Source organism: Aythya ferina (assembly GCF_964211825.1).
Source record: "Aythya ferina genome assembly, chromosome: 10".
NCBI lineage: Eukaryota > Metazoa > Chordata > Aves > Anseriformes > Anatidae > Aythya > Aythya ferina.
Window position 1 is genome coordinate 16,939,235 of NC_140306.1, and position 18,566 is coordinate 16,957,800.

Sequence of the window (18,566 nt, forward strand, 5' to 3'; positions counted from 1 at the left end):
CCAGTGGATTTGTTTCTGAACCTTGAATAAAAGTCACAGTAGTCATAAATTTCTACCAATGCTAGCTCCCAAAAATTACAGAAGTAGTATGCCAGGCAGCATTGACCTGATGGTTTAGGCTTTACCTTATTTCTCTGAGATGTCGCTTCACAAATCTAGTGGGACAAGTTCAACCTGGCAGGAATGCATGATAGTACTCAAACAGGACAACTGACTCTTTCATACACTGATCCTAAGGCTGTGGAGAGCAGGGGTAAGTCCTCCTGATGCAAGTTTTGTCAGCCAACTCCCTCTCCAATTCAGCAGTCCATGAGTATGTACCGAAAGCAGAAACACAGTCTGATTTGAAGAAGCACTAAGTTAGCCACTGTCTTTTATACTTTGCTAAACTGGGCAGAGGGGGAGAAGGAAACATGCCACTGGTATGCAAAGCATACAAAGTAGTTCCCTGCTGGCAATTCAGCAAGCTCTAAGATTTCAAGGGGAGATTTTCAGGTCAGATGCTGAAAAAAACTATTTTAAATGGGCTAAAAACGAAGCATCAAAAGAGTTCCATGAACAGGAATCTCCAGAAAGTACAGCTTTCCTAATGACTCTTCCCTCAGCTCCCTTTGCAGATTTTCTCGGAAATGAACTTTGAGTCTCCTTACAGCACCACAACAGTTCCCTTCACAGCCAGCAGGATCTCTCTCAGCTGGAAACCTTCAAGTTCAAGCAGCGGCTCTGTAATAAATCCAGTGTGGCAAGACTGGATTTTCTTGATCTCAAGAGAGACACTTTAATAATGGAACACATTTCATGCATATAACAATTTCATCATGAATACAACTCATTGCTCAGTGTTATCCACGCTGATCAGGCTCCTGGCTCAAAGACTTGTTTTCTGAGTGCAAAATGGTATTTTCCTCTAATGTCTTAGGGATATTTGCTCTCACAGGCCAAACTCTTATTCTGAACAGCTTTGTTTGATTTGTCTTGCTCCTGTGATATCAAAATGTTTGGGAGCTGGTATAAGCAGCTACTTGCAGTGGGATTTTTCCTGGTAGCACAACTGGAAAAACAGGCGCTGTCCTTTCAAGAGTTACTCCTGATTTACAGAGTGCCAACCCACCACACAGCCACTCCTCCCTCGTCCTTCCGGAGGGGCTATTGCAGCCATCTCTGGTGCCACCCCCCTGTGCATTGGCATAACACCAGCTTTCTGTCAGGCCCCTGTCTTTTTACACCAGGCTCCTTCAGCCCGCTGGCTGTGCTAGCCATCAGTTATGCTCAGGAGCACTGGACACTTTACAAACTGCAGAAGATAACTGCAGCATCCTAGATGTTCTTCCAGCAAATTTACTCTGAACAATGAAGACACTAATGGTTTCATTAACCTAATCTTCCCCTAATGCCTGAATTATATTTTTGGCAGACCATGCTTTACTTACTCAATTGACCCCTCTTTCTAGCACAGGCAGACAGCATCTTGTTTGCCACCATGTTATCAGCTCTTGGTATGAATACTGGCAAGAGGGGAAGCCACTGTCAAACCACAGGGAAGAGAACTTCTAATTAAGCTGTGAAAACACCAGGTCAGAATCGGACAAAAATTGCGCTCATTTTTTTCTGGGTTACTAGGCAAACAAATATGCCAAACTGTATTTGGATTAGCTTCTCTCCCTCTCATTTTCTCCCTCTCCTTCTCTTTCTCTCCACACAAAGAAGCACATGCATAAAACTGAGGAATGAGGAATGCTTTCCTGTAGACACAGGTTGGAACATCCACTCTGAAGTTTTAGGGGATTGAACTGACACAGCAAAAAAGACAAAAAATTGCTCAGCAATCAACTGTGAGAAATAACCACTTAGCTGGCTGCTAGCTTACAAATACAAATCCATAGAGTGCAAAGCAAGTAATTTAGAGCAACCTTGAATTATTAGCTGGTGCCACAGCTTAGGTAAAAATAATAGTAATAAATAAATTGAAACAAACAAACAAACACACAAAATCGTTCTCAGATGATGCACATCCCATAAGTTTTTCTAGATGCTGGAAAACCAAAGTACAAAGTTCACCTGTAACTACATAAAGATTTGGACTGTTTTATACACAGTGCTTACTCAAAATCTGATTGATAATATGTGACATTATGGGCTGCAGAGAGCACATAATGATGATATGATAAAGTTGTTAAATCCATGATGATTTAAGGATTTAAGCAAGGATTTTAGAGAGAGGAAATGCAGACACATTGATATTTGTATTAATTATTATTATTATTATTATTATTATTATAGTCCAATAAGGTTGGGATAAAGAAAAAGACCTGTTAGACCTCTTAGAGCAGATCCAGAGGAGGGCTAGGAAGACGATCAGAGGGCCGGAGCACCTCTGCTACGAAGAAAGGCTGAGAGAGCTGGGGCTGGTCAGCTTGGAGAAGAGAAGGCTCTGGGGAGACTTCATTGCAGCCTTTCAGTACTTAAATGGGGCTTATAAAAAGATGGAGAGCAACTTTTTACACAGGCAGTGAAAAGAAGAATGGTTTTAAACTAAAAGAGAGTGGTTTTAGAGTAGATATAAGGAAGTAATTATTTATCTGCGGGGGGATGAGGCACTGGAATAGGTTGCCCAGAGAAGCTGTGGATGCCCCAATCCAAACCCTTCCAGCCCAAACCATTCTATGATTCTATGAAAAAGGCTCATTTTGTACACTGTAAGCCTTCTTTAAGACTAGAATTGAAGAAGCAGTCTTCAAAGCTAAATGCAAATTGAGAATGTTTCTTGAACCTTCTAACAGCCAAAACAATTAACTCTCTTCATATTAAAGTTATTACTGTTATTATAAAACAACTTGTTTTCCTGCAAGAAGGAAGGTAAGATGCTAATAAATTAGGGTTAGTTTTATTTGCTGGTCTCTGCTAGGTCTCCGAACAAAAGACAATCAACTTCCCATGAACCCACAAAGAGTCTTTCCTCTACCATGTTTCTAAACCCAGTGGTGGAAAAAAAAAATATCTCATTTAAATGAATTCTCTGAGAACTAGTGCAGAAAGCCTGAAGGGCTGAAATGTTCTACAACATGTCTCTCTTTTTGCTGTTCAGTCCTAGGCATGTTGTACAAGTTCAACAACTTTTTCTTTTCCTTGTGCTATTCAGTGGAGGGATTCTTTCAATCTACTACTTTCACGTGCTCTTCCAATTTCCACATCATGTCTCTGACTCTATTTATCTTTTTGCTGTATAGCTTTGGACTCTGACAAGTCTTGGCAAATATAATATATTAATTCCTGTAATACTGGAAATTTTCCTGAAGCATTTACTTCCAAATGTCTTCAGATGTCTGCCTGTATCTTTGGTAAATTCTTAGCTTTTTAAGGTAGAAATACATGTGAGCCACTGTCAGGAAACAGCAAAGTGGAGCTTGCCTTTCAATTGTAGATTTTCAATAACCAGGGCCTATTTGGTCACTGCAATGTCTTGCCAATTGTATACTTTACTTTTGAGTTTCTGCTTCTGCCAAGATACGTCAATTGGCTATCCCCAAGTGTTGCTTTACCTTGTAAAGTACTGCTACCATGGAGAATTGAGAGCTCTGAAGAGTTTTTTTCCCCTGCAAGTTATTATACCTTTTGTTATTTTTCAAGTGCTAATAGTGTTGCTCACTGCACATGTGTTTTGTAAGCTGTGACAGAAAGAGCTAGCTTGTCCTAAAAACCTGCCTCCTAGCAATCCTCAGCTGCAGCACGCAAAGCATGGATTGGATATACCCACGCTCTTCATCTGATGAAGTCAGCATCAATTACAAGACAGGAGAGGTGAGAGAGTGCAGTTGGTGTTTCACACCAGTGTCTATGTTAACATAAATACAGACTGAACGTGTGCTTTATCTGTGAAAGCTGACCCTTGTCAGCATTCCTAAAGATATCAAAAATATCCCAGAATTAATTACAGCAGCTTTTGTTAAAACTTCTTAATGTCTACAAAGTTCATAACAAGACCCCTTTGCCATTCAAAAATGTTTTGAATATACTTCTCAAACAGAAAAAAAAAGAAAAAAGTAAAAGGTCTACAGACATTCTGGACTGAACTCTAGTCTGTTTTTTCCCTTAGCTTCACCTTACTGACCCTTTTCTCCTCCCCACCTTCTCTCTCCCCCAACCAAAGGCTTCCATATCATCTGCTACCACATTTTGCCATTTTTCATGGCATACAGAATTTATTTTTTGACCAAAAAAAAAAAAGGCAGGAGACTACAAAATCCAGTCATAACTATCCAGTTGAACACAAAAGCAAGAAATTTATTATACTAATTTCAATTACCCAAAGAATTAAACAGCAGTTAACAACTTGTCAGACTAAATGATCGTCATATGATGATCACTTTATGGTACATACCTCACTGCATTTAATTCCCCTTCCCCAAACCATATTCATTTATCATTTGTTTTCACCTGGGAATGCATCAACTTACTTTCCTATACGAATACTTATTCCAGAAGTAGGTTTGCTTATAGCCCATTTTTTATATACTATTTCCAAATTAAGAGAAATTTAACTCAGGAATGACTTTTTTTTTTTTTTTTTTTTTTTTTTTTCTCATCATAAGCTTTCGCTCCAGAAGTTATGCAGGTCTTTGCTGGTCATCATCTCTGACCAAAAAGTTCATGAAAACAGGCTAAGAAAGTAGAAGAGCAATCTGGTTTCTTGATTAAAAAAGCAGAGTTCACAAAACCTGATGTCTGTTCTTATTTCTGCCACAGACTTCCTCCTATGAGACCTACAGCTGATAGCTCTCTCTGCTCCATCAGCTTCTACACATCCATGTCTGTACAAACCCTTATCACAGTTACAATAGCAAAAGTACACTTATATATACCTACAGCAATAAGAAACCTAATCTACTCTCACCTTAAAGCAAAAGCATGCTATCATCTATATATATTTTAAGAAGAGATATTATTGAAGCATTTCAATAAAAATAATTTCAATAAAACCAAAAATTGTTTTGTTTTGATATGGAACGTATGTGTCACTACAGCATCTGTTTTGACAAATACATAGATATTACATTAATAAATTTATCAATTGACACATTATTATTTTTCCCTAGCTCAATGAGCTATGGAGAGATGCAGTAGTACTGATTCAGTGCCCACTCTTGGGTACCAGAGAAGGAAACCCCTTTGAGCATACTAGTAGTGCACATAAATGTATACTGCTTGGCACCAAATAGGAACAAAAAGGAAATTCACATCTAAAAGGAACTCTTGTCATGCACTCTATCACTACTGAAAATGCATGCCGAGTGCCCCTTGCAAAATGAGAAAGTTCACCTACCTTATTGGTGAACCATCTACTGCCTGGCAGGTCTACAGCGTTACTGGAAAAGGAAGCAGACAAAGCAGTAGTGTTTCGGGATGGATACCTCTCACAAACTGCACTTTGCAGTATTTACGTTTGAGAATTCAACGGACATTGTTCCTGTGGTGCGTAACAAGAGGCGGCTCAAGGCTCGTATGGCTTAGCTAAAGAAGCTGGATGAGATTTGGTCAGTGATGACTTCATGCTGATCGTTAGGTATTGCAGACATAACAAATAGACTGGCTGGCTCTGATGTACCTTGCCACAGTCCACCCCTACAGAGCTAATAGTACACTATTTCTTTATTAGATTGGATATCTGTGGAGAAGAAATTGTTGCCTGTCTTGCTTAGCAGTGATAGACATCCACCACTGTATGAGCTTGGAATTAACATATCAATGGAGAGCAGATTAATTCATAATCTTTGGCTTTGTCTGTGAAAGGGAGATTGATCTCACTGGAGCAGGTTAGAAGGTGTTGCTCTGAAGGGGTTAACATTACTCGATGCTATCACACAGACTGTAGCCACTATGGGCAGCACATCTCCACATGCTCCTGGACTTGCCAGTGGCAGTTCAAAACCAGAAAAAGTCAGGACAACTGCATTATGTTCACTGATCTACCACCTACACAGGCCACACTAATCTGTTTGTACTTTTTTCACCGTCTGTCACAGAAGAATCATTCTTAGCCACTGATGAACAGTAAAATTTAATTAATATTTGTAAACTGCTGCCTTGTAATCATACGGAATTAAACAGAGAACAAGCTAATGTTGAGAAATATATACAATTCAAAACAAAGCTGAATGTAACATGTAGGGCATATAGACGTGAATCTCATTTTCCACTTATGCATAGAAACTTTAAAAGTACATTTTTTGTCTGCCATTTATGTAGAAGGGTACAGAGACCATGCAGCTTTAAATAAATGAGTTTCTAAAATAGGTGTGTATGAGGCTAACTGGCACATTACCAAAAAGATAATACAGTGGTCCTCTCTACTCTTCTACCACCTTATTTTCTTTTCCCCCAGCCTGCACTGGTATATGCATCTCAGCAGCTCGAATACCCTTGCTCATGTCCACCCCATTGCAGAGGACTCAGTGCACCAGACAGACTGGGCTGTTCCTACTGACCTCATGTGAGAAGCACGCAGTGCCAAGGCAGCGCTCCCAGGCTGCAAACACGAGGGTGTCAGCTCCATATGAACTGCAAAATCAAAGGAACCAAATGTGAGATGTAAGTCACTAACTGCTGCTTAGCAACACTGCACTGATGTCACACACATCATGACCTTAGCAGCAGAGTCAACACCGCTCACACAGATATCTTCAAACAGATCATCTGATATGGCAGAAAACAAACAAAAAAAAAATAACCATTTTATGCGAGCTTGAACATGCATAGTAAATGCTGTAATGCCACTTACGGGCAAAGAGCTTCCTAATAAGCTCTAAGAATACATATGGTAATTAAAGGAATAATCTTCTTAAATTAATAAATTCTGACCTCAAAGAAAGAAACGGCAGCTGGAGTGTAATAATTAGGCCGTGACTCAATCAGATTTGCATGGCAGATATTAGAATTCTATTGAGAAGCTAACTTGGGCAAGGTAGACTACAAACTGTTTACCTCCTTATGCATTGAGTCCACTGTTTTCTATTTCTCACACAACATTCGTTTCTCATATTCTAGCATTTTAACCTTTAACTCTACCCTTAACAGGGTGCAATTTTATTTTTTTTCAAAAGAATTTCATAGCAAATTTTCCTTCATTAAAAACCAATACTCAAACAACAGTTTTGTTTCTTAGTAAGACCAAAAACAAATGTATTTTTTAAATCATATCCTATATTCTACTATTCTTCTATTATATAAAATATGCATTTCATCTTCATCAAGTTGGTCTATTTAAGAATCAAAGAGAAGCTATTCCAACAGGTAACATTATACTGTTGATTTTGAATTAATTCCAGCATTATATAAAACAAATGGGAAAATTCTGCATAACTAATGCAGAAACTTATCTCAACGTCTGTGGTGCTCAGCCTATTTCCTCCACTTAGGAATTGCAGCCTTAAAGAAGTCCCATTTAAAAAAGCTTGATCCGTGTGTAAGACTGAAGGTTTTTAAGATTACTATCAGCTGTTTTCAAAATTAATCTGCAATTAATTAAAAAGGTTTTGCTGTACCGTGTTATAAATTACAAAAGAAAATAGATTTCTCATGGAAACACAGCCTGAGTTAAATGAAGATTTCTGTAATTTTCATATGATAGAATGAATACTGTGAGCTTTCTACTGAACAGCAAAAATTGATTATTTTGAGATCAGAACACACTTGCATTTTGTCCTTTTTCATTTTAACTGAAAATAACTTTTGATTCAATGTCAAGTTCCTATTTGGTGTGAAAAAGAAAAGGGAGGATCACATTTCATCCTTTATTCCAGACCTTCAAAGTGTGGAAAACACTCAATAAAGAAGTAAAAAAATTCTGCTGAAGGAACCCACTAAACAAGCATTCTTGTCCCTAAGCTAAGGCAGCTACAGGATGTGGCTGAACAGGTCTTAACACAACAGTCAGTTAACAACAGTCAGGAATATGAATTGGTCTCAACCCCTGGGTTTTCTAAGCCAAAGCTTTCTTCTCTGTATTCTTCAGAAATGTACACCAAAAATCTGAAATTGTGTCTTTTTCCTACCAGCCTACCCATACTTCAACACACAAAAAAGTTCCTGGTTTCCTGAACACTTAAAAACTAAGCTAAAGCCATTGGCCCAAACTAATCCTAAGCTTCATTCTAGTCATCTGCAGCCTAAAACGTACAGCCAAAGCCGTGATCTTCCATCCTTCTTTTTACAAGTCCTAATGCTTACTCAGACATTAGCATACACCTGGCTGTAGGTGTGGAAAATAAATGATCCCTTTTGGTCTTGGATATTTTCCTAGTTTTCAAGCCTATGCAGAATCCAGTAAAGTCATTTGGTAAATGCTTCTTTAAATATTTATTTTCCAAACCTTAACATGGACCCAGCATGTCTTCCATTACACAAAATTTATTTATGTGAAAGCAGCAAAATAAGAATTCTTCTCCAAACACGTCAACTATTTAGGTGCCATAATGTCCAAAAATGAAAAGTTGGAGCACCTGCTCCCTAGCTGGAACACAGATCTCAGCAGATGGTAATGACAAAATGGTCGCTTTGGGTAGCGTTAGCCTGAGTGTGCCACATGTAAAAGGGTAGCCTCTAGATGGCAGCTTAGGAAGTAAGCAGCTATACGTGACAGGAAAAATAGCAACTTGTTGGCTATTTCCAGTAGAATAATTGCCAATGCATAATAGTTTTACTGGATTTTCATGGAGCCTACTGCCATAAAGACACATCAAAGTTCACTAGTACATCCTTTAAAATGTCACATGCCACTGACACCAAAATAACTTACGTTAAATGCCAGAATTCTGGTTAGATCAAAGCATGTTAGTCCTCAAGAAAATCAACAATCATGTGCCACAGCAGAGGGTGACACAGGCCAAAACTCCATTAGTGCCCAAAACCCTGCAGTGGTAAGAAACTGATTTGAGGAAACATATTCAAGTGGGCTCAGAGACAAATTACACCCTGTATTAGAGAGGAAATCCATTCCTAAGTGTCTATCAAACTGATATAAGAAGAAAAAATTAAATAAAAGCATCTCTTTCCCTATCCTCTAATCTAGAGGTCGTTGCTGATCTGCGTACATGATGGTCCTCTGGTCAGACACACAGACAGAATCCATACCAATGGTTCACCCATTCCTACTCTTCCTCTACATGTGAAAGGAGAGCAAATCCTTCATCCATTTCTCCAGGATGCACCTTCCCAAGACAAACTGCAGAAGCATTTCTTGAATCCTAAAAGCCCACCTGTTAAAGTCTGGCTGCACAAAAAGTGATGATACACACTGGTTTACATCAAGTGTGAAGAGCATGCTGAAGGCAATGTGCTTGATTTATAACAAAGCATTTTGTAAAAGTAAGTCTCTACAAAAGAATAATAGTAATAATAAAAAATAGATAAGCTATCTGATGATAATTGAGTTATGAGCAATAAACACAATAGAAGACTTGGAAAAAGAAGGAGAGAGAAAGAAAGAAAGAAAAGCAAAGCTGCTGATGACCAGGACAATTACTACATCCCAGTCATTATTTTTATGCATGTATAGGAGCACTTAATTCTGTACAAATCCTGTACAGTTGAAAACACAATTTCACATAACAAGTTCTGTGCACTGATTAACAGGAAAAAACATTAACTGCAGCCTGCCCCTTCTTTCTTTGGAGGGCTCAAACAAGAACCCAAGTGTCTGTACAAGATGTGTTTGTCTTCTCTTTCACGCCGTGCTATTTCAATCTTAAATTATGTTTATCAGATCTCAGTCTCCCCCTGGTCTCTGTCACTCGCAACAATGATTTCAGTTTAGACTGCATGAAAAAAGTACAGAACGTGAGAAAAACAGACGCAGTAATTCTGAAACTACACGCAGTAGGCTGCAATGAGTGCGTGCTTTGATTTGCAGTAGGGTGTCCAGTCAGGACTAAAGAACCTCATATGCCTTTTATCCTTCAGAAGAACCACACATCTGAAAAAAATACTTCAGCTTCACATCTGAAGAAAATACCACGTTACTGCTGCATTTCTTGTCAGAAGTAACTGAATGCCATTCCTGTATAACCTGCAATCTGAGTGCTACGCAGTGGCTTCATGTGCAGAAGTGAGATTTCAAGTATGCCACTGCAGTCATCACGATAGCATATGACCATCTTCAGCAGTATGGCTAACTTCTCTCGCAGATGTGCATTTAGAATGTAAGCTCTATGAAGCATACATGTATGTTATTAGCATAATATGTCTCTAATTGGTGTGTTTTATTTTAATCTATTGTAAATGTTCCTGTTGACCAATTTATTCTGAAGCTTTTAGGAAAAAAAGGGTTAGATAAATTAATGACTGTTTCAGTGGAATACCTTGTAAACCACCCCATTTTTTTCAAAATCCTAACTTCATGCATGAGCATGACTTTCTGAAATTTTGATCTAACACGGGATTTTCCACCAAAAAAATCTGAATCATGTTTTCAAGTAATGGAAGCCTATAACAGGTGACTAGACTGTACACAAAAGGAAAAAGAGTGCTGCCAACAACAGTTTTATGGAGGCTAGCAGTATCTGGTGCTCTTTGTAAACTTCAGGCTTCTAAAGTCAGGATATTAACATAAAATAAATCCAACTTGCATCAAGTTTTGGTTTCAGCCCAGTGATGTGGAAGCAAGCTTGAAAATGTGATTTCTTAAACACAGAAACTAAAGACATCAAGGCATGAATTTAAAAACAAATTCTATTCATTTTAATAAGACTCAGGGTTGATTCTCAAGTCACATCGCTGACACTTGGAGCTGAAAATCATTAAGCTATTATTTACTTGCTATTCATATAAAGATCTATATATTATTGTTGTCCTGCTTGAGGCATTACAGAAAGGAAATGTGAATGTGCCCTTAAAAGCATGTTTCAAAAAAAAACCACCTTATGATTTTCTACCAAAGCTTCAGACAATTACCTTATACAGTTTTGGCTCTTCATAAACCTCAGGAAAATGAAGTCTGCTGGCAGCATAATTCTTGGGCCTGGCTTCCAACCGATGACATGTCCTCCTTTCTGACTCTACTGCCTACCTGAGCTGCTTGCTTAATGTCTGATTCTTTATTGCTTTCTCTTCGTTAGCTCTGCCATATTAATTCATCTCTGTAACCTCCTTCCCGTACCTACAACCTACTTGTTGCAGCCTTGGATTCTGCATGCAGTCAATGCATCTGTACTGTTTTTACCATCGCATCACTAAGAATGGAAGCTTCTCTGCTATCATAAATACCCTTCACATACTGAAATAGGTATTAGTGAGGGATTTCTCCAAAATTACTATTGGCATTACACACATTGCTGCTGCAAGACTGAAAATATGGACAGCCTCCTGCCTTGCCAGTCAATTTCTAAATAACATGAGAACAAACTCTGGAGGATTCTACAGCCTCTGATCAAATTTAAAATAGATTGCTGTGATAAATACTGGAGGCAGTGATGGGACTTAAAATCATCAAATCATCAAAGCGATCTAAAAATAACCAACTAGCAGCTTGCAGCCACTTGATTTCAATTTATAGTTTAAATAATTGAGAGTTCTAACTATTTCCACATTGCATGTTTGCCTTCCTGCTTTTTACACTGTTGTAGCTCTCATGACATTTACCAGAAGAAAGGAATGCTGCCCATCTCTCCTTCACCTAGGGGACAAATAAAAAGAACGCTTCCGATATTTAAAACTACAAAAATCATGGCTTGTTCTTCTGTAGCAGTCAGAAATCTGGGCAAAGAGGACAGGAAAGAGGTATTCTTACAGTTACTGAATGCTTTTTGTGGTTTAGGTTGGAAGGGATCAGCTAGTTTCAACCTCCCTGCTGTGGGCAAGGACATCTTCCACTAGAAGAGGGTTGCTAGAACTGTTTCCACTCAATTAGGTTGCTCAAAGCCCCATCCAACCTGAACATTTTAAGGGATGGGGCATCCACTGCTTCTCTGGGCAACCTGTTCCAGCGTCTCACCAGTGTTCTCTGTGAGATGCCTTTTTTGCCTGCAATAGTGCAAAGCTCAACTTTGCAGTGGGAAGTGCTGCGCTTTGAAAATGACATCACAGCTTTCTGAGCTCTTTTTAAACAGCTCCAGCAGTTTAAAGGGAGGATAGCTCTGTGAGCAAAATGCTTCCTAGGACTCAGAAGACAGAGTGCTGCTGTTACAGCTCTTCAGAGTCCTCACATGGACATATCTATGCTAACAGGACATAGAGCAACTGAGCTAGCAATGAAAAACTCACAAGCACGCACACAAATTAAACTAATATTATCAGTTTGCACACCCCGTGCCACTAGTACACTAACCTACCATCAACTAAGCCTACAGGTACACTGAGGAAGATGTTACCTTATATAATGAAGTTCCTCAGCTTTGTAAAGCAAGTACTTTGCCGGTGCTTTTTAAGAAAGAAGAAAACCTTTAAACAGCCTCTCTGCAAGGTGCTCTTTCCATTTGCCCCAAAGCTTCCATGTTTGTCATAAGAAAGGAGATGTGAGGCAGACATTGTAGCAAAGAGATTGGATGCAAAGGATGGAATGTGAGGAATTCCAAAGGCTTTGCACATTCTACATTGCAAATAACTGCATGCTACAGATACTGCTTTTTAACACCAGGTTTTTGGCATCACGCTGATGATTCCTGCCAGTGATGTTTTCCATGCTAACTTGTCTCCTGTCTGTCATAATCAGAAGGTAGAACATTTTCATCTCAGTCTGACCTTGAACAGGAACAGCAGCCTCAGCTTCATCAGGAATTCAGTGGAGGAAATGAACCTCTCTCTTATCAGTACTCTTGACGGTTACTGATAAGCTGTCTTGTTCCCCTTGTTCTCTTCAGCGCAGCTCTTAAGTTTGGATTTATTTTTCCCTGTACTATCAAATACAGGAAAGTATTTCTGAGCTATTGGCTGGGCCTTCTGGCATCAGGCTGGTACACCTGCATTTTCCTGCTCAAAATATTGGGTAAGTATGGTAGAATTTAGAACCAAAACTTCCTGTTCAGACCTTGTGAATTGAATTCTCATGCCAATATTTAGATCATCAGGTACCTCCTGCCCTACTCAGGAATCACAAGCCCATTTAAAAATGGCCTTACCTGACAATAAAGGAGTTACACGGAGTAGAATACACAGATCGGAGTAAAATCACTGAGATGGCCTCTACCCTATGAAGTAAACTGGTTCAAAACCAAGACACTATTTCATTCCATCCAAAAAGGCAACCATTTGGGTAGATCATAGTTAAAGGTGATTCTGTTCTGTGTAGCAACCCAGGAAGTTCTCAGATTTAAGCTTTTCCACAACGTCTAAATAGACTGCTTGTGTCAATGGAGGTCAAGCAGAGACCTCAGTTTTTTTTTTTTCCAGTATTTTCTGAATTTGCCATTTCAGACAATCTTATTTAACTTATTTATTCTTGGTGGAATATGGAGCCCTCATGCCATCCTAGGATTTTCACACTCAACAAGCAAAATCAAGTGGTTGAAGGGGATGCCTAGAACATTACCAGCTTTGCAGTGATCACTGTTGTGCTGGTGCCTTTCTTGCATGTTCCTGCATGTTCTACTAAAATCCTTGAATCATTTGGGTTGGAAAAGGCCCTTCGTATCATCTAGTCCAACCATCAACCTAACACTACGAACTTCACCACCAAACCACATCCCTTAGTGCCATGTCTGCATGACTCTTAAATACCTCAAGGGATGGGGGCTACACCACTTCCCCCACACGCAGCCAGTTCCAATGCCTAACCACCCTTTCTATGAAGAAACTCTTCCTAATAATCTAAACCTCCCCTAGTGCAACTTGAGACTGTTTCTTTATGTTCTAACACTTGTCACCATGGAAAAGAGAGCAACCCCCTCCTCACTGCAACCTCCTTTCAGGTAGTTGTAGAGGTCTCCCCACAGCTTCCTCTTCTGCAGACCAAGCAACCCCAGTTCCACCTCAGCCGCTCCTCATAACAATTGTTTTCCTAATCCCTTCACCAGCTCCGTTGCTCTTTGCCGCACACACTCTAGCAACTCAGTATCTTTCTTGTAGTGAGGGGCACAGACCTGAACACAGTATTTCCACACTTCAGCAATTGCCTAACTTCTATCTCTTCAGATCAAGGTAGTACCAAAGCCATCAATTCTTTACAGTGTATCTGTTGCAACATTCAAGTTAAAACATTTCCCTAGAGTGGTATAGCCATCATTGTCCTGTACCTTCCCAATTTATTTTCATCATTTCACCAACTCTGCTCTTCTCTTTGCATACATAACTCATACTAATGTAATATGTCATGTTGCAAAGCTCTGGTTTTGTACACTTAGTATCTGCACAGATGAGAGATGTACCAAAAAGGCATTGAATCAGGACACAGCTGCAGGGGCAACATAGATGAGTTTCAAATCCACCATTCTGTCAGAGATTGAGGGTACATCAAGAGGATGGCTCACATTAACAACAATGGACAAGTCATTTTCTAGGGGCTCCTTAAGCCACCCATCACTGCGCTTTTGTGCCATAACTAAATCAAAACTGATCCTACCAACATTTTCAGCTCTCTAAATTATTATAAACTCTAATGTGTGCAAATTGTCAAATTGTGATGGCAAGTGTTGGGGCTGGGCTTTTTTTTTTTTTTTTTTTTAAAGGTGAGGGTGAATGAACACAACCCCGGAGCATATTTGTAATAGGAGGCCCCTAAGCACAGGCAAATGTGACTTTGCCCTTCAGCTGCACCTGCATTTACATTTCCCCAAAATGCCTTGATTTGATGAGTCATCCCCAAAAGCTCTGCCTAAAGCAAAAAGTCTTCCAAGAACTACAAGTCTGATATACACGTCTAAAAATTGTATCTTTAGGATCTCTCCTTCTGGGAGTACTGGTATGGGGATGATATTTACATTAGTTCTGGCCCCTAAGCAAACCAAAAATAGTGAGGAACTTTCTTTTTCCTTTAGAGTAGCATCCATAGTGCTCCAGCAATTAAAAAGACCGAAGTCTTGATCATTTACTTTGTGGTTTTCTCCCTCATTCCACATTAAGTCTAAGGCCCATGGCAAAAATTCATGTCCTTATTTGTGCAATGCATCTGTGCAAATACGTATGTGTAAATATCTGTGCTAATTACTGAGGTTAGTAGTGTCTAAACAGAGCCCATTAGCTCTAAAAACTGCAGTAGCTTGTCAGGCACTGAGATCATACAGAGAAGACAAACATGTTTCAAAACTGGCAAATCCTAGACTGTTTTATGAAATTCCCAACTACTACCAATATCCCCTTCTGGATAACTCGTAAATTAGTATGCAAGATACCACAGCACATTCAAATAATTACAACATATGGCATGGATGTGCTGACTGATGCCTACTGTCCTAGTGTCTGACAACGGTAATACTCCACCAGAGAATGCAACAGTGATTTCTGTATGACATTTCGGGCCCATGAATCTCCATTAGATCTAAAACAAAACATTATCTAGATGAAGCCTTAATACGGTAATGCAAGAATGAGAACCATGCCTTTATTCCTAACTATTAATTGGAGATGAAAAAAAAAAAAATGCATCTGAAAGACAAAGTGAGTTACAAGATTAATCCTTTCCAGGAAAGAATTTTTCCAGATGCTGTCATTTTCTGATTCATATTTTCCCCTCCTCTACAGCAACTCTTCCCCAGAAGCACCATTTCTGGGGAGGATATTCAATATTAAAATGCTATTTTTGACTTACAGAAGATCAAAAGGCACTATGCACCCTTGAAAGTGTAACTCCCATTTGGATACAGGAGTTTGTTTTTATGCTACTATTCTGAATGTAGACCTAAGTGCCCTGTGATCAAAAGCAGTCTCTATCTCAGCCCTGAGGGGCTGAAGTACTTACCTGGAAAAAGGCCAAGCAGCAATTCTTTGCCTGACTTTGTGAAAGAGCTGATGATTTCAACCTATTTAAAAAACCTCCCATTAAAAAGTCTCCAGAAAGAGCATGTGCAGTTTCTCAGTGGAAAGCTAAACAGATGTGTGTCAGACGAAGTGAGTCTAGGGGAGGAACCATTTTGTGCTCAAGGAAGTGACCCTGACAGATAGGGAACTGGCCACTCAGCAGAGCCACTTAATACCATTTGTGTATCTGCTCTAGTAAAAAAAAATCTACATACTCTACAGTCAATCCCCAAGGCTGTTGCAATCATTGCTAGGCATGTGTTACAGGTTTCCTTGTCCTCTTGGTCTAGGAAAGTGCTCAGAAACTGAGCTTCATCACTAACAGCTTGCAACTATTGCTCCTCACAGTTTTGGGGATCAAGCAATATGAAAACCAGAATGGAACCACAGACTTGTAAATAACATACTTGGGCACCTGTCATGTAATGTAACCCACTTTGGTGCAGTTTAAGAGAAACAAATGGACAGGAAAAACATTACACTTTGAAACCTTTTTTTTTTTATGGATAAAAGGTGTACAGTAATGTACTATGTGTCTTCACAAATGGAAAGACAAAAGTGCAAAGTGAAAAATGCAGAGAAGTTCTCCCAGAACGTTCTCCAGTGCAGATAATGTGCTGATGTTCAGGGGTGCTTGGTGTTTCTTTTGTTTTTGAGGAAGGATTCATCCTAGCAAGAATGAAAGTGCAGATGCATTGGGGAGGCTAACTAATCAAGCCCAGATTCTGCTGTCACTTACTATGAGGCACTTTGGATCTGCAGCTGGAAACAGTGGTGATCAATAACGATGGTGGCAATGCTGGAGACTAGAAAAAAGGTCAGAGCAGGTCAACCCAAGAGAGGACTGCATCCTGGGTACCAAAACAAGACACTACTAGGTACCAAGCACTGACCATTCAGTCAGGTATCTGAGTGGGAGCTGATGCCTCTGGAAAATAAGATTCTCTTTTAACTTGCTGTTCAACCGCTATGGAGCAAGGACTTTTTGTTCTGCCACTATACATCAGCTGGCTGATGCTTTAGGAGAGATATCAAATACCCATAAATTTTAGGTACTACTGTCAAATCAGACCCCAAATGCTTGCACATGATCCTACATGTACAAGGACTTGGAGCATGTATCAAAATTATTATTGGATTAGCATTCACACTTTTGACTGTTTCTTGTTTGCATGCCCCAGTTTTATTTCCATCAGCTGTCCCCGAAAGGATGACAGTGTACACAGAGAAATACACTTACAGTTTTTCTGGAAGTAAGCCAGGCAGACATCATCCCAAAAGGTAACATTTCATAATTATTATTTAATTGCTACTTTCAGTTCTAATCCCCTCGAGACTGTAAATGCAATGCTTATCCAACCAGGCAGCATGTAGCTTCCACAGCCAACTACTGTTCACCAATGGACTTGATTATCAAGTACAGATCATCAAATGTGCTATATAAAGCATTCACCTCATTCAAAAAGCATTCATCTCATTCATAGCATTCAATCAAGTTACTTACTGCTGGTGGGCTCTATAATAATCTAGTCAAATTCAGTACTCACCTTTGCCTGACCAAAGTCGGGACTCCACTTACTGGCATGGATTCATGAAGTTGGGCATGAGGAAGGAAGAGGACAATGAAATTGTACTATCTGCCCCTCTGCAGCTCTGCAAAGGCACCAAGGTGAATAAAACTGATCTCAAATGAAGCTGTAGCCTCCCAAAAGAGCTTCTTAGCCACAAGGCTCTTTGTGACTAATAGTTAGGTAGTTCTGACGAAGTGGAATATCATTAGCACAAGAGAATAATGTTGGCTAAGGCACTACATTGGAAAGTAAGATGGATGCTTGGCACTTTCTGCAGTACTGCCCACAGAATGCCTCTTGCTGCTTCAAAACAATCCAGGAACAACAAGGTCTTTCCATCTTTCCTACAGGTACCTCAAAGGAGGCTGTAGTGAGGTGGGGGTTGGCCTGTTCTCCCACGTGCCTGGTGACAGGATGAGGGGGAATGGGATAAAGTTGCACCACGGGAGTTTTAGGTTAGATGTTAGGAAGAACTTCTTTACCGAAAGGGTTGTTAGACATTGGAATGGGCTGCCCAGGGAAGTGGTGGAGTCACCATCCCTGGAAGTCTTTAAAAGACGTTTAGATGCAGAGCTTAGGGATATGGTTTAGTGGGGACTGCTAGCGTTAGGTCAGAGGTTGGGCTTGATGATCTTGAGGTCTCTTCCAACCTAGAAATTCTGTGATTCTGTGATTCCTATAATGAATAAAAGAGCTCTTGTTAAGCACCTCAGAGAGATTGTACTGCATGGCCTAGTAGCAAATGTATTAACCCTAAGGAGAAGGCAGACCAAGAGATTCCTGTATTGCTGGAGAGTGTTTGAAGGCAAAGGACCAAAATACTCTTTACCTTTAAATTGATTGGAGTACATTAGAGAGCTGGAAACAAGCATAACCTGCAGTCAGATTAGTATCAAGTCCTTGAAGACACACGTTAATTTCCAAGGAAAATATATTTATTGAAATATAGTAAATTATGATATATTTATGCATGAAATGAAGCAAGCTTTTTTTTTAGATACTCACATTGGATTATTGGTTACGTCTTACATACACACATGGTATAGCAACTGATGA

The 18,566-nt window shown here is 39.6% G+C and overlaps 1 long non-coding RNA gene across 1 annotated transcript in view; it reads right to left on the minus strand.

The window, feature by feature from the left end:
- The window catches only part of LOC311442363, a 58,410-nt gene extending 40,762 nt beyond the window's left edge, over positions 1-17,648 (minus strand). The window contains exon 1 of the long non-coding RNA XR_014696573.1: positions 17,487-17,648. This is a non-coding gene — a long non-coding RNA (uncharacterized lncRNA). The remainder of the gene's footprint in view (positions 1-17,486) is intronic.
- Positions 17,649-18,566: the final 918 nt, after the last annotated feature.